Genomic DNA, 14,749 nt, shown 5'->3' with positions numbered 1-14,749 from the left:
GATCCTAATACATAGTAATTCATGGGCAGCTGAGAGCCCTGTGTTTTTATGGTAATTGAACAGCAAAGAGCCTTTCCTGTATGTGGCATCAAAGTTCTATAGACCTAATGGGTAAAGAGGTGTTTACAGTATTATTCATTTTGACCTAGTGACATTGCTCTCCCAGCAGACACTGGGTGCTGTAGTGTTCTTAAATATCAAGGGCCTCACTTCGGAAATACCGCCAAAGTCAAATACTGTTACCCAATGCAGTAATGGCAAAGGTTTGCATGATTTAAAGTCATGCTGACCCTTCTGTGATCCCCTTTCTGGAGCACCATTGGACCACTTTGGGCTTTGCCATATTTCCACGTGTGGTATTCACTACATGCAGTAACATTGCATGTGTTATTTCCCTCACACAAAACTAGGTAGTTTTGGCGCGTTTCAGTTTTGAAACTCTGAATTTGGCAGTGCGGTAAACGTGGCGGTAGTTCCATTAGTGCCACTTTTTCACGGCATTAGCAAGCAATAAATGAGGCTGTGAGTGATGTTATAAGCCAGCCCGGGGACTTTGACAGGATAACAGGCAGAGACTACACTGTGACTGATGGATTAATCCAACTGGATCTGTGCCTCAAGTATGGCAGCCGTGGCCATTAGGTAATCTCTCCAAGGGTGACCAGTTATTTTTTTTAAACGGGACAGGCAATAGGCATAGAAGTAGGACTTAAGTAAACACGAACAAAACTGTAGTCTTATTTCTATGTCGCTGGCCTGTTGCGGGTGGGGGGGTGGAGGTGGGGGTTGGGGGTGCTCACAGGAACATTTCTCTTATTGGAGGAGAGCACCCAGGATGGGGAAGGAAATGGGGCCATGAAAAGCATTCACACCCCCATTCAGGTACAGGAAGAGTCCCGATGGCCCCGATTTCGGGATTTTGAAATCGGGTGCCTGCAAAAACCAGGACCGTAGCCACCCACCCTTCCAATCTAGGGACGGGGTTTATAAAATAAAAAAACTCCATGGACTCTGGGACAGATGGCGATTTCCCGGGACTGTCCCGGGAAAACCGGGATGTCTGGTCACCTTATCTCTCCCCAACACTGTGCATGACCAGGCCTTTCTATTCTAGGCCACCTAATGTGTTGGGGGTTAGGTGAGGTTGCAGGACCCCAGCGTGGGAACCCACAAGGGGGAACAGCAGAGGAAAGGCAACGTGTTTTAAAGACTTACCACTACCTATTCTGGCCTCTTATGATCTAGCAGGGCTGGCTCGAAGTGTTACGAATGAAACTGGGAAACTTGGCAGTGAGGTGTACCTGGCATTGGTTCTCAAATATGTGATAGTGGAAACCAACAAATATTTATATGGCTGGTGTAACAATGTGTTTCTAATATGATGGCGGAAGTTAAGAACAGTTCAGCGGATGGAAGGAGACTGAGGTGTGTAGTATTCGTCAATTCATCTCCGACGTTTGTGGATGTGGGTGGGAGGGTCTGGGCTCAAGGGGGGGCTACCTGTCACGAAGCAGGGGCTCCTAGTTCTTGACCTCATGTCATGGGAAAGCATTCTGAGATCTGCCTATCGAACTCTTAGAACACCAGCATTGTGCAGTTTTGTGAATGTGCAAAACATTTCATGCAAAATGTTTGCAAATGTCGTTTGGGTTCATAAATCAACACACCAGAAAATGCAGCAATGCATTTCAAAATATAAAAGTGGAACACAAGCTTTGATAAATCTGGTCATTTGTGAGTAAAAAAACTAAAGCATTAAGTATTTAGATGTCCACCATTCACATTTCTTTCAAAGCATCACATTTTGCTCCAGATCAGGCTGCAGAAATTAAAACGTGTAAATCACCCTGCTCCACACACTCTATTGCTTTAATGGTGTTTAATGGTGTTTGACCCCTTCAAATGTTACTTATTGATTGTTATTGGTAGGGATATTTTCAGATGCCTCAAAGTGGCTGAGTAGAAAAGCAGCCCAGACTTAAATCTTAAAACGGGAGAGGGACGCTTAACAGTTACGGTACTTACTGTCAGATTCTGTGCCATGTACAGCAACGTTTGCCAGGCCGGAAAAAAGTCACACAGAGCCTGGCGAAGTGTAAACTGCCTTATTTCTTTTTGCGCGCCAGCCTGGGGATTTGAGCATTGCGCATGCGCGGGGCACCATCCTTTGGTCCACCATCCACAGCTCTGGCAGCAGGAGCTGTGCTCTTTTAACCATGTCCCTGCCGGACATGACAGCTTCCCCTTTCTGACCAACAAATAACAATAGTTCACTCACAGCATACTTGCCAACCCTACAGATTTAGGCAGTAGACTTCTGCTTTTGAAGCAACCTTGCCGCCTGTTGTATCCGCCCTGCGTCCCGCAACGCGGTGACGCAGGGTGTCTGAATAAAAGCACCACCGCCGCGAGGAGGAGGCAGTTCCGGGGCATTCTAACCTAACAAGCGTGTGTGCGTCTTATTCGCTCCTGCCGGAGCTGCGTATGTGAGGCCCTCCTCCGCGGCCTCACACGTTCTATCCCCGGGCCTTGCGGTGCCGCGGATAGAACACAACATTGGCGACGAGGGACGAGGAACCCGAGACACGGACACAACGCACGATAAGCTGATCGCCGTGGTAGCGATCTCAGCAATTTTTGGAAACCCGGTGGGGGGTGGGGGGACACACAAACCCCCCCCACCCAAAAAAAATATATATTTTTTTTTTCCATCTCCTTTATCACACACTCGCTTTACACAACAGAGGTGCCACATCCAATTCTGGTGACCTCAAGGAACTGCCACAGGTGCCACATCCAATTCTGGTGACCTCAAGCAACTGCCACCATGAGCTCTTGACACCCGGGAGCCAGTAGGCACACGCACCACGACGCAGGAAGGCCCCACACGGCCCTGGCACGAAGGAGTGCAGCAGACAGGCCTGGTCAGTCAGTCAGGAGACTACAGACCCCCACGGACACGCACTGAGGTGAGGCAGAGAACACCATCAGGGGAAAGTGTAGCCCTGCCATGGCGACCGGAACATCCATCCCCAGGCCTGGCACGCCATCTAGACTTGCTGCAAATTTATCAATGTCCACGCCGCAAGCCCGCCCACAGGGTGGCTCCTCTGTCATGATACAGCCATTTTACCCATTTACGATCCATCTTCAGTTGGCCCCCGGTGGCAACTATGGATCCAAAAGTTCGAAATGGCAATGGAATGTAAGGACATCACCACCGCCAGGAAAATTAGATCACATCTGTTGTTAAATGTAGGGGATGAAATGCTCCGTATTTTCAACTCACTAACCATCGATGATGGCCAGGACATTTACCAGCAAGCGAGGGACGCTTTGACAGCCCATTTCCTCCCACAATTCAATCCTGACTACAAAACTTTTATATTTTGTACCACTATTCAAGCTGAGGAGGAGACTCTAGATGCCTACCACACCTGACTCAGAAAACTGGCGATATCCTCCGAGTTCACGGATGTCGAGAGAGAAATTAGGAGACAGCTCATCAACGGCATCCATTCAGAGAAACTGAGGAGGATGGTACTGAGTGAAAGAGGAATCTTGCTAACACGCATCCTTGAATTGGGTCGCCAGAGAGAGCTGGCACACGCCAGAGCAGCCCACATGGGTACGACACTCCAGAAGCTACAGCCCGCCCTCACGACGGCCATGGTTGCCCAAGTTACCAATCAACAATCAACGAGGGATGAATCTGGTGCAAACTACACGAATGCCAGATGGCAGCCACGAATCCCGGGGCCCATGGAGTGCGCATTGAGTGGTTGACCGTGACATGGACGGAGGAACTGCCCGGCACAAGGGACAACATGCGGCGCATGTGGCAGGAAAGACGACTATGCCAAAGTGTGCCGTTCGTCAACTTCCCAACAACCCACACCACAGAACGTCCAAGAGAAGAGTGGGGGCAAGAAGAAGAAGCAAGTTAGTGCCCGACGAGTGGAAACAGCAAACTCCTCGACCGAGGAAGAAGGGGATGACACGACCAGAGCCCACCAGGAGCCTGCCAAGGAACAGTGGAAAAAAGGGAGAAAAGTATATCTGGTGTCAGCCCTCAACCATAGCCACGGTACGCCCAGGAAAGGACTTAGGACAGGAAAGGACTTAGGAGGCGCAAGTGCCAGGTCACGATCCAAAACCAGCAAATTTGGATGACCATCGACACAGGGGCATCCGTGAATGTCATGCCCACAAGCACTTTTCGAATGCTACAGCCAAAACCGAACCTGAAGGACACAGACACTCTGCTGTTCGCATACGGGTGCAAGAGTCCATTACCCGTGGTTGGCAGATTCCGCACGACCCTCAGCCATGGTGAGACCGTGCTACTGTCCAAGATCTACGTGGTGGACGCGGGAATCGAATGTCTCCTAAGTGTCGACGCGGCGGAAGACCTGGGCCTAGTAACCTTCATCTGCGAAATAAAGGACTCACAAAAAGTTGAGAGGCTCCTAGAAAAATATCCCAACCTGCATAGAGGCATAGGATATTTGAAAGGCAAGTCGATCAGACTCCACATCGACGAGTCAGTCCAGCCAAAAGCTGTCAGACAGAGTAGGACACCATTCCACATGGCGAACCAGCAGAGTGGCAGAGTGTAACACCATCACACAGCATCTGCTCACAATTTGGTGTTAGCATTCAGAATTATACATTTTTCAACATCTTTCCATGTTGTGCTGTTTGTATCTTTTGTATTTTCCTGTGATGTCATTGTTATGGGAATTATTATCTTTCAAACTTGAAAAATCCTACATCTTTTTGGTCAGAGAATGTTGGCAAGTATGTCACAGTTTATCATCCACATTTCTTCAATTAGACGTACGGGATGCTTAATACACTGCACAGGTCTCGCCGCGACTTCCTGTGTCACTTCTGTCTCTCATTCTCTGGGATTCTTCTTGGGCAGGGTTATTCTGCTCTCCTCCATGTCGCTGTCTTGCTCTTCTTCCTACAACAACTTGAAATGAGGCACATTTTGCGTGACGACCTTGCATGGAGTCCTGGCAGTGATCATTGCCACTTTACGTGAGTGACAACCAGGTGCATAGGATCAAACCTGAGGTCAGTATTCTTGCAGTGTGTCTGGCGCACAAGAGTTTTGTCCCTGCACTGAATGCTTGACCTTCTGGTCTGCCGCCTGACATTAGCGTATTCTTTCATGTCCCTTTTCTTGAGTGCATCCACCATTTGCAGTTTGTCCTCTCCTCTGATCGAGGTGGTTGCGTTATGCGGTAACCTTGTATGTGTCTTTTTTCTGAATAGCAGTTCTGACGGGCACCGTTCTGTCGTTCCATGCAGTGAGTTTCTATAATCCTACAGCATGTTATCTGTAACAGACAGCCAGATTGTGTGACGTGGACCTTAATTCATTCTATTGCAGTATATTTTTTAGGCTTCCCGTGAATCTCTCGATCATGCTGTTTGTTTGAGGCCATGAAGGGGTTATCTTCCTGTGGTATATGCCCATCTGACCCATGAATCGGGCAAATTCTATACTGCTGAACGGTGGTCCGTTATCGGACTTCAGCACCTCTGAAATACCCCATGCTTTCAAGATGTTGTCAAGCTCCGGTATTACTGAGATGGGTGATGTAGACGACAACAGCTGAACAAGAGGGAATCATGACAATTCATCTATGATGGCCATCCAGTATTTGTTCTCTCATAACGAACCAAAGAAATCGATGGCGAGATTTGTCCACGGTCACTCTGGCAACTCAGACATCCGAAGTGGCTCAGGATTATTGGCTCTCAAGGTGCTTTGGCAGAGTTGACATGTACCGACGGTGTGCCCCACCAGTTCATCTATTCTGGGGAACCACATGGTGTCCCTGATTTGTTGCTTGGTGACCACAACCCCTCTATGTCCTTCATGGATGAGATCAACAAAGTATTGAGGCAGATTCTTCGGGATTATTATTCTGTGCACTTGTATCACAAGGCCATCTGCCATATTGACAGCTCCTCTCGCACGTGTCTAAAAGCGATTAGCTCTGCTGCATCTTCTGTTGTGTCTCTGGTTGCTCTGCTGTTTATTTCTCTCCACCTTCCAGACTTTATGATACCTTTTGACTTCTTTAAGAGGCCATCATGTCAAGTATGTTCTTGTAGTGGTTTGGTCGTAATCACCTTAGGAGTTTCTTGTTGCGTGAGAAAGTTGGCATATTCTTCTGCCATGGATGTTTCTGTTGAGTCACGAGGTAGCGGATGACACGACATGAAGTCTGCTCCTTGCCTGCTTTATGTATTATGGTGATGTCAAAGTCCTGTAACTGGAGACCCCATTTTTGTATGCAAGGAGGCATCTTGCAATGCGGATTTCATAGATGGTCACTAGTGCTTGATGGTCAGTTGCAATGGTGAATACCTTCCCCAGCAGAAACATTTGAAAGTGCTTGAACGCCCATACAACTGCAAACCCTTTCTTTTCAGGCTGAGAATATCCCATTTCTATGTCTGATAGCTTTGTGCTGGCATATGTAACCACCGCTCTTGGAATTGGGCTAGCATCCACTGTTAGCTCAGTGCACAGATCTGAATCGAAATATGCCATCTGCTCTGCAGATGCTATGTCCTGCCTGATCTTCCTGGCACTCTTGAGGTCACAGAAAGTAGCATCCCTGTGTTGTGAGTTCTCTGAGTGGTGCACTGACGGTGGTGAAGTCACAGAGATACCTGCTGCAGTAACTCGCCATTCCCAGGATCAGTCTGACTACACTGACATCATGCGGTGGTAAAAGTCTTGTTATGGCAGCTATTTTACTCGGGTCAGGACTCACCCCTCATCACGAAAATATGTGTCCAAAGAACGTAAGATGTGACTTGTGGAAGGCACACTTTTCATGATTCAGAGTTAGTCCTGCTTCCACCAATGCAGTACACACCTGATGTAGTGCTTCATCGTGCTCCTCTAAGGTGGTCCAGAACACCAGGATGTCATTGCTGTAAATAAAACTATTTTGATGGGGTGAATTACCTTCCTTATGCTTTCCTGAAATATCTCCACAGATGAAGAAAATCCAAAACTTAACCTTTTGTACCTGAAGAGCACAACATGCATGGCGAATGTGGTGATATACCTTGACTGCTCGTCTATCTTTATCTATCCTTGTTAAAATCAAGCTTTGAGAAAATCTTTGCTCCATTCAGGAAGCTGATCATGTCATCGAGGTGCATTCTGTGGTGTCTCTGGTGGCCAATGGCTTTGATTGCCTGTCTCATGTCGATGCACATGCATATCACAGAAGGTGTGCATTTTTAGGTAACAGCCACTATATGAGACAACCAGGGAGAAGGGCCAGTGGCCGGTTCAATAATCCTGTTCGAGCAGGCAATGTATCTGTTTCTCTACCTGTGCTTGAAGGTGGAAAGGTATTCTCCTTGGGTGCTGAGCGACAGGAGTGACTGTCATGCACCCAGCATCATTACATTCATGGACTCGACTTACCTCTCATCACGCCGCTGCCCGTCGCCTCCATGTTCATGCTGGCCCCACTGCAGGCTCTTCCGGCAACATTGTTCTAGCTAGGCATCGGAGGACGCATCAGAAACAGTCATGTGTTCGGTTTAAGCCGCGTTCCCAATGGAAGTAGCCATGGCGACTGCAGGACCCCCGGTCGCGTCCAGGGAACATAGGACGTCAAGTATGTGGTTACTACGGTAACCGCATAAATACGCTCAGGTTTACAGCACACGATGCTTCGGAGCTGTGCTTTTGCTGGTGCTTGTGGCGTTCTTGTTCCTTCGTTTCTCCTATTCCCTGAGTTTTGGAATTCCTGGCTTTTGATCTTTTTTCTGCTTTTTTGGATCACAGACCTCGTTTGGATTTGCCCTTCATTTTGTTTGCTTGGATTGCCTCCCTGTTATTTAACCCTGGACTGCCTAACGGACTGTATTTGGAACTCCCATTGAACCGCTCACTTTCTGATATTTGACTCTGGACTGCCTAACGGAGTGTTTTGGATTACCCATGAACTTTATACTTGGTTTCTTCGGCGTTTGAGGAATTGGTCATCTCTATTTCCGGGGGGCTACTCCTTCCATTTCCACCCGAAGGAGCCCCTGGCTGCTGGAACTACACCATCTGCCCTGCACCTTCTTGAGGTGGGTTGTGGACTGCTGCACTGCAGGAACCCTGGTCTTCTACTCCCACTTCCATGTCAGCCACAGTCTCTCAATAGGTAGGTGTTCATTCATACATTTGCACTTGTGTCCTTGAACGTCTGTCTTCATCTTTATCTGCTCTGTTTTCCCTACACCCTTGGAGACCCGGTGCCACCATTCCAGCCACCTGTGGCTCTAAAGATCGGTCAGTGAGTGCATTCATTCTCCCTGAAGGTACTTGGGGACGGAGGTATTCATACTCCATACGACAACCACGTCTTAATTAAAAGTTCATCATTTCTAGGGTCAAGGGTCTGAGCCGGAGAAGCCAAAAAGTCAAGAAGCAGAGTTTGGCAGTTACCACCAATGCAGGGATCCTCTATTACCCTCTGGCCCATGATTCCTTTGAGCTTTTGAGGGAGGGGGCATTTGTTTATTTATGCATTTGTTAAGCGCGATAAACCCAGAGGCATCAAGGTGCTGGTTACAGGAAATCTACGTACATTCAGTTTGTAAGCATCAATAGACAATTGGGCAGTCTTAGGTCAGGTCTTAAGAGAAGAGCAAAGTCTTGAGCTGTTTCCGGAAGGCCCAATAGGATTGTTCTGATTTTAAAGTCAGTGGTAGAGAGTTCCAGTATTTAGAAGCGATGACCGGGAAACCAGAGCCCCACGCTCTAGTCCGTTTGAATCTTGGGGTGATGAGTTGGTGGCTATGGGTGGAGTGGGTGGGTCTGGATGATTGCGCTTTGCAGAATTTTTGAGCCAAGTATCTGGAGACAATGTTAGAGAGGTATTTATGGGTAATGGGTAATGGCTAATGTCTTGAAAGTGATGCGCTCGTGAATTGGGAGCCAGTGCGCCTTTCTTCTTGCAGTTGTGATGTGTCCCCACTGTGGGATGTTAAGTGCAGCTCTGAGTGCATTGTTCTGGATTACCTGGTGTTTTTTGATGTTCTTCGAGGAAGTGCCAGCAAAGAGGGCATTGCAGTAATGCAGTCTGCAGGAGATAAGGGAACAGGCAATGGTAAGGTAGCTGTCAGAGGACAGAAAAGGTCTGCAGGCATTGATTAAGATCTAGCATTGACCTGCCTGGTGAGGGACAGGGTGGAGTTTAGGTAGACGCCCAACATTTCGACATCCCTTGATACAAGGATCGGGATGCAATCTATAGTGAAAGCGTTGTAGGCTTCTAGCTCTCTTAGCGATGCTGTCTTGTCATCGCCAAAGGCATAAGAGGTCAGAGGCCATCCAGGCGTGGATGGTTTGGTAGACAGAGTGCAGAGAGTTAGAATCAGTAGAGTAGTTGCCAGTGAGAGGGAGGAGGATCTCAGTTGTATCAGCGTCATTTGTATAAGAAATACAGGTTGAGAACACTGCGTAGAATGACAGTTATTTGAGATTTGCTTGCAGAGTCACACTGAAAAGGGGCCAGACATGGAGGATGGACTCGGAGATCAATTTGTCACTGTGGTAGGGAAGCAAAGGCCCATGAGAGTCTGGTATGTTGCAGATTGAGCCAGGGTGCTTACCTGGTGTCCCGGGATGAAGTAACTCCAGTCTAAATGACTCTGACGAACCCAGGGGTTACGTCCCCTTTTACCACCAAGCGCACACTGCTCCAACTTCAAAAACAGGACGTGACCAAAGGATTTGCTACACTTCCCTTTACATTAGAACTGACAGGTTGCATCAAGGTGTTTAAAGTAAATGACACCACAAGCAAATAGCTGTAGTACTGGGACAAGGGGTCCCTAAACAGAGGTGCTGGAAAACTGCCATCCACGTTGTAGTGGTTGTTCACTAAGGTGACACATTCTCCTCATAAAAAGGGAAATAGAATACAATTACAGAGTTGGAAGTAGTATCAGCAGCAGAGGACGTAGCGATAGCAGTGGCAACTATGACCCGGAATGGAGTACTAGTAATACCAATAGCAGTGGTTGTAAGTGCAGAAGCAGTAAAAGCGGGCACAGCAGTGACAGTAAAAGAAACCAAGGAAACATTTGCATGCACTTCCGCGTTCTCAATGTCACTGGACCTAGTAAGATCGTTGTTGTGTTGTGTTGTGTTCTCCCCTGTTCCCCTCCCGTGCCTAGTCGCGCTCTGAAACACTTGTGTACGAGCACGATCATATAATAACATTTGGCCTCATTACAAGTGTGCCGGTCCGGTAACAATGGTGCCGGTAAACCTACCGCCACCGTTGCTACCGGAACGGCAAACTAAGAGTCTGCGAGCAGCTGCCGTCCCGCCCACCAGGCCTGACCTGGCGGGCGGGACAGCACCCACTCGCTGACTTTCACGGAAGCACCAGAACCGTTATTAAAGGTGCCGGTGCTTCCGTCATCTCCATTCCCATTGGGTCATATGGGACCCAAGTGGGAATGGGGATTTACATTTTTCCAGCGCCTGACTTCCCAGAACGCCGGGGTCTTAATCCCCCAGTTATTCCGGGAAGTCCGGACGGAAGACCGAAGAGGCTCTCAGAAGTTGCAGCAGAGGACTCGGCAGTGCGGATACATCGTTGCAAGCAGGATGTGCAAAGAAGTTTGCTGCATGGTGTGCTCAGAGTAAAAGGAAAGACAGAAAAGCATTTCCCGAGCGGCATCACATAGTCAAGTGAATTATTAATAAAGGACAAGAAACAAGATGGTAGAGAGAGAGTTTTTCATCGCACAGGACAGGAAAGAAGAAAAGAAGCAGTGATGTATAGACCGACGACACGTGAAGTGGCAAATCAGAACACATGTGATATGATTTGATAGTTTACTTACATAGCGCCTATAAACAAATGCCTTATATAGCGCACATACACGCAGTCCAGCAGAAAACCGTTTAATGAGCCCAAGAGCCGGCAGAAGCCAGAGCTTCACTAAGTGGTGCTGCCTCGAACTTTGGGAGATAAAATCCCTGAATGCAAGTGGTGTTCTTGCGGAGGCTGACAGGCGGCCTCAGGAAATTGGAGGCTTCACTACCTGGTGTGCGCGTCGGCAGAGACCTATCACACGATAGAAGGGTGAACGCTACCCTCCAGACTAAGCCGAAAGCTGTGTGAACCGAAACAACCAGATGGGAAGTGGCTGAGAGGTGAATCGTGTGGCGGCACAAAATCTAAAACAAGCTACGACTTCACAAGAATATTTCAGATTTTGTACAATGTGTGACTGCCAGGGTTGATAAAAAGGGTAGAAGTGTTAAACCAACTTCCTCAACCCCCACATTGTTATAACACTCTGTCATGTGAAACCTGACATCAATCGACTAGCCTAACGCAGCCAAACGCCACACCAGTATAAAAGACAAATACAACCCAGGCGTTAAGGGGTTAACGGCGCGTAAAAGGTGGCAGCGCCGTTAAACCCTTAATGCCTGATTACAAGGTCCCTTTGCGGGTGGCACTTTAACGCCTGCTTTTAGCAGGCGTTAAAAAACCAACCCGCAAAGGGACCTTGGTGCTAAGTACGGTGCCGCAAAGTACGGTGCCTTAGCGCCTTCCCCATTCCCATTGAGCCCTATGGGGCAAAAATGGGGAAGGGCCATGGCGGCATGGGAATTACCGCCCCGCCAACCTCGGAATGGGGCGGAGTCGGTAAGTTACCGCATGGACCATGGTGCTATTAGCACCATGGTCCAACGCCTGCGCCGTAATGAGGGCCAAACACATTAGAACCTCACCTTGTTCTTCCTCATCCCAGTACTTGAGGGGGGAAAGGGAAACCAAGGTTACCATGTGGAGGACGAACCGACTAATCACGACAAACCAAGCAGGAAAGACCAGGGGATGTGGATTGTCCCCCTCCCCCCGGCATTATCAAATGCCCTTGAAGGAAAACAAGTCACTTCTAACAGTGGGACAGTCTTACTTGTAACACTTATGCATTCTGTGTTAGGGAACTTTTTGCAATTATAATTTCCATATTGGAATTTTGAGGCAAGGGATACCAGCAGGCTGTAAGAAAGCAGACAAGTATATTTGTATTTTTCCTTGTAGCAGGTTTTTGCAGTATTTAGAATCTGAGGGTCATGTTAGGTTTACCACACCGGACCGCGGTTATCAATTTGGACATCCTGAAAAAGACTGGTCCATTAGCTATTTTGTTGAGGCTGGGAAACCCCTCCTAGAGTTAGGGATAGTGAGGCCTTTTTACAATCCCTTTTATTATTTAAATAAAAATATTTGGGCAAACTATCTACCTGTGTCAGTGTCTCTTTATGTCCATTACTTCACATATGATGTCAGCAATGGGATGTGGCCTGGCTGACATTAACCGGGGATCCCACATTCGCGGTAACCCCAAGACTGCTACGCTTGGAAAAGAAATGAAAACGTTCTTCTTTTCCCACAGTATGTCAGTTACCCAAGAAGAGAAAGCAGACCAACCCTACTTTATCGGGCAAAGAGCACAAGGGCAAAATCATGGTAAAGAGTACAGCTCCCAGAAGCATCTCGACTCTAAGATGGGAGTCACCTTTAAAATATTGTCCTCGCAAGCTATTGTCCGAATAAGATTAACTGTATAGGGGAATAGTTATGATCTCTTTTGTTGTCAGGAATATGAGAGGGTGGAGACGGAAGAGGTGTTGGAGGGCTCAGGTAGTTGAAGAACGTGTTAGAGGTTATAAACTACATTTCCCAGCATCCTCCCGGGTATTTAGTAGTTGTTGTCGTGCGCGCCTTGGGCCAGCTGACACTAATTGGGTACAACTTATCAAGGGCCAACGACGCACGGCAGGTGTGGCTTATTTTGTTTGCGAGGTGAACCACGCTGGAGGACTGAAGAGCTTCACACATGTTTGTCCATATTTTCGCCACGGACAGAGTGCATAGCAGCACGGTCAGAGGAGGAGGCGCGTATCCCGATGTCGGTGGGCTATGATCTTCGCAGCGGCATTCGGGAGTGTTCAGCAGCTGACGGAGAACACGCGCTGCTGCTGAGGCTACAACAGATTACGTCCAGGAAGGCTGATTAGCTTCCCGGACGAAAAGATAAGTGCGGGAAGGGGATTTGGTATCTTTTGATGCATTGAAAATCATGTCTCTGTTAAACACTACTCCTAAGGTGCCGCACCCGTGTGCATGAACTCATGGTGTCAGTACTCAAGTACGAGTGCGTCAAACTTGATCTCTAAAAAACGTGTCTAGGAGCACGCAACTGTCTTACCATTTCTAGTGTCAGGAAATACACGTCACTCGAGTATTAGTGCTGTCAACTCAATTCCTCAGAGTGTGTGTTAATATGTTTGGAGTTTGGAGCCAGGTCTAAGACTCTATATGTTTTATGTTATGCACATGTTGCTACTGCTTGCCCACGGGGCCATGTGTCATGTGTTTTCATGTGGGAATGACATCCCAACAGTCTGTTTTCATTTTTTCTTGCTTCTATGTGGTCTATGTCAGTGAAAAACAACCTAAGCCTGTATCAAGGGGTATTAGGAAGTGCAAGGTTTCTAGGATGAGCATCATTAACCTGTATTAAGTGGTATGACTGGTGTTCTGTGGTATAGGTTATGGTTTATGTTAGTCCATGTAACATTAGACAGGGTAGGGTTTTTTCCCTGTTGCTTCCTCAGACCTATCCATTTTAGGCATTCCCTAACCCTCTCTCCGGTTTTCCTACATTCCCCTTCCCGTCCACAACCTCTCCCTAACCCTCTTCCCCCTATTGGCTGCCACATGGTAACCTGTATTTAAAAATCAGGAATCTGTGCCAACCACAGGTGGAGGGTCGACTACATTCGGATCCTGTGGTTCGGGGGAGAGTGTTGCCACTTTCTCCCCCATTGTTGTGTATTTGACATTTGTCCTCAAGAATACCTGATTACGGCCAGAGATAAGATTGTCATCTCTTTGGACATAGGGCCTCATTACACGGTAGGTGGTAAGGGTTAATGGCCACCAGTAAGGGTACCGGTGACTGTTAACCCTTACCGCCTTATTACGAGGCCCCTTTGCGGGTTGGTACTTTAACGCCTGCTTTTAGCATGCGTTAAAAAACGAACCTGCAAAGGGACCTTGGTGCTAATTACGGTACCGCAATTTGCAGAACCGTAATTAGCGCCTTCCCCATTCCCATTGTGCCCTATGGGGGCAAAAATGGGAATGGGGAAGGGCCTTGGTGAATGGGGAATTACCGCCCCCACTCACCTTGGAGTAGGGCGGTAATTCTGCCATCCACCAAGGCAGACACGGTAAAATACCGGCGGCAAACATGGCGCTAATAGCACCATGGTTACCGCCTACCGTGTAATGAGGCCCATAGAGATAAAACCTCCTACTAATGTAATTATTTAGGTGATGCCGCCTATGGGAACTAGAAAGAAAAGAGAGTGCAAATGGCTACCCCTCCTGTCCTACGAAGAAGAAATTAAGTTAGTCTGTAGGAACCTCTCGTCCACCCCAATCAAAATCGAAAGGGGTGATCTGATGGGACATTTAACATGTGAACATCTATGAGGCTCTGCACACCGTACAGTGCAACAAGGGGAAAGTGATCTCCAAGAAAACATTCCCCTTCACACGAAAACAGATGTTGAACTAGATCCTAACATCAGTGATGGTCTGGCCAATAATGTGTTTAATGGGGGAAAAGAATAACACTCCTAGTTTCCTATCACATCTGGACT

The 14,749-nt window shown here is 47.8% G+C and overlaps 1 protein-coding gene across 2 annotated transcripts in view; it reads right to left on the bottom strand.

Moving 5' to 3' along the window:
* LOC138473546 (solute carrier family 2, facilitated glucose transporter member 8-like) overlaps window positions 1-14,749 on the bottom strand; it is a 251,640-nt gene that overhangs the window by 117,047 nt on the left and 119,844 nt on the right. The window lies entirely within an intron of this gene.

This window comes from Ambystoma mexicanum, chromosome 8, assembly GCF_040938575.1.
Source record: "Ambystoma mexicanum isolate Mex_15411 chromosome 8, UKY_AmexF1_1, whole genome shotgun sequence".
NCBI classification, from domain to species: domain Eukaryota; kingdom Metazoa; phylum Chordata; class Amphibia; order Caudata; family Ambystomatidae; genus Ambystoma; species Ambystoma mexicanum.
This window is presented reverse-complemented; position numbering and strand designations above follow the sequence as displayed.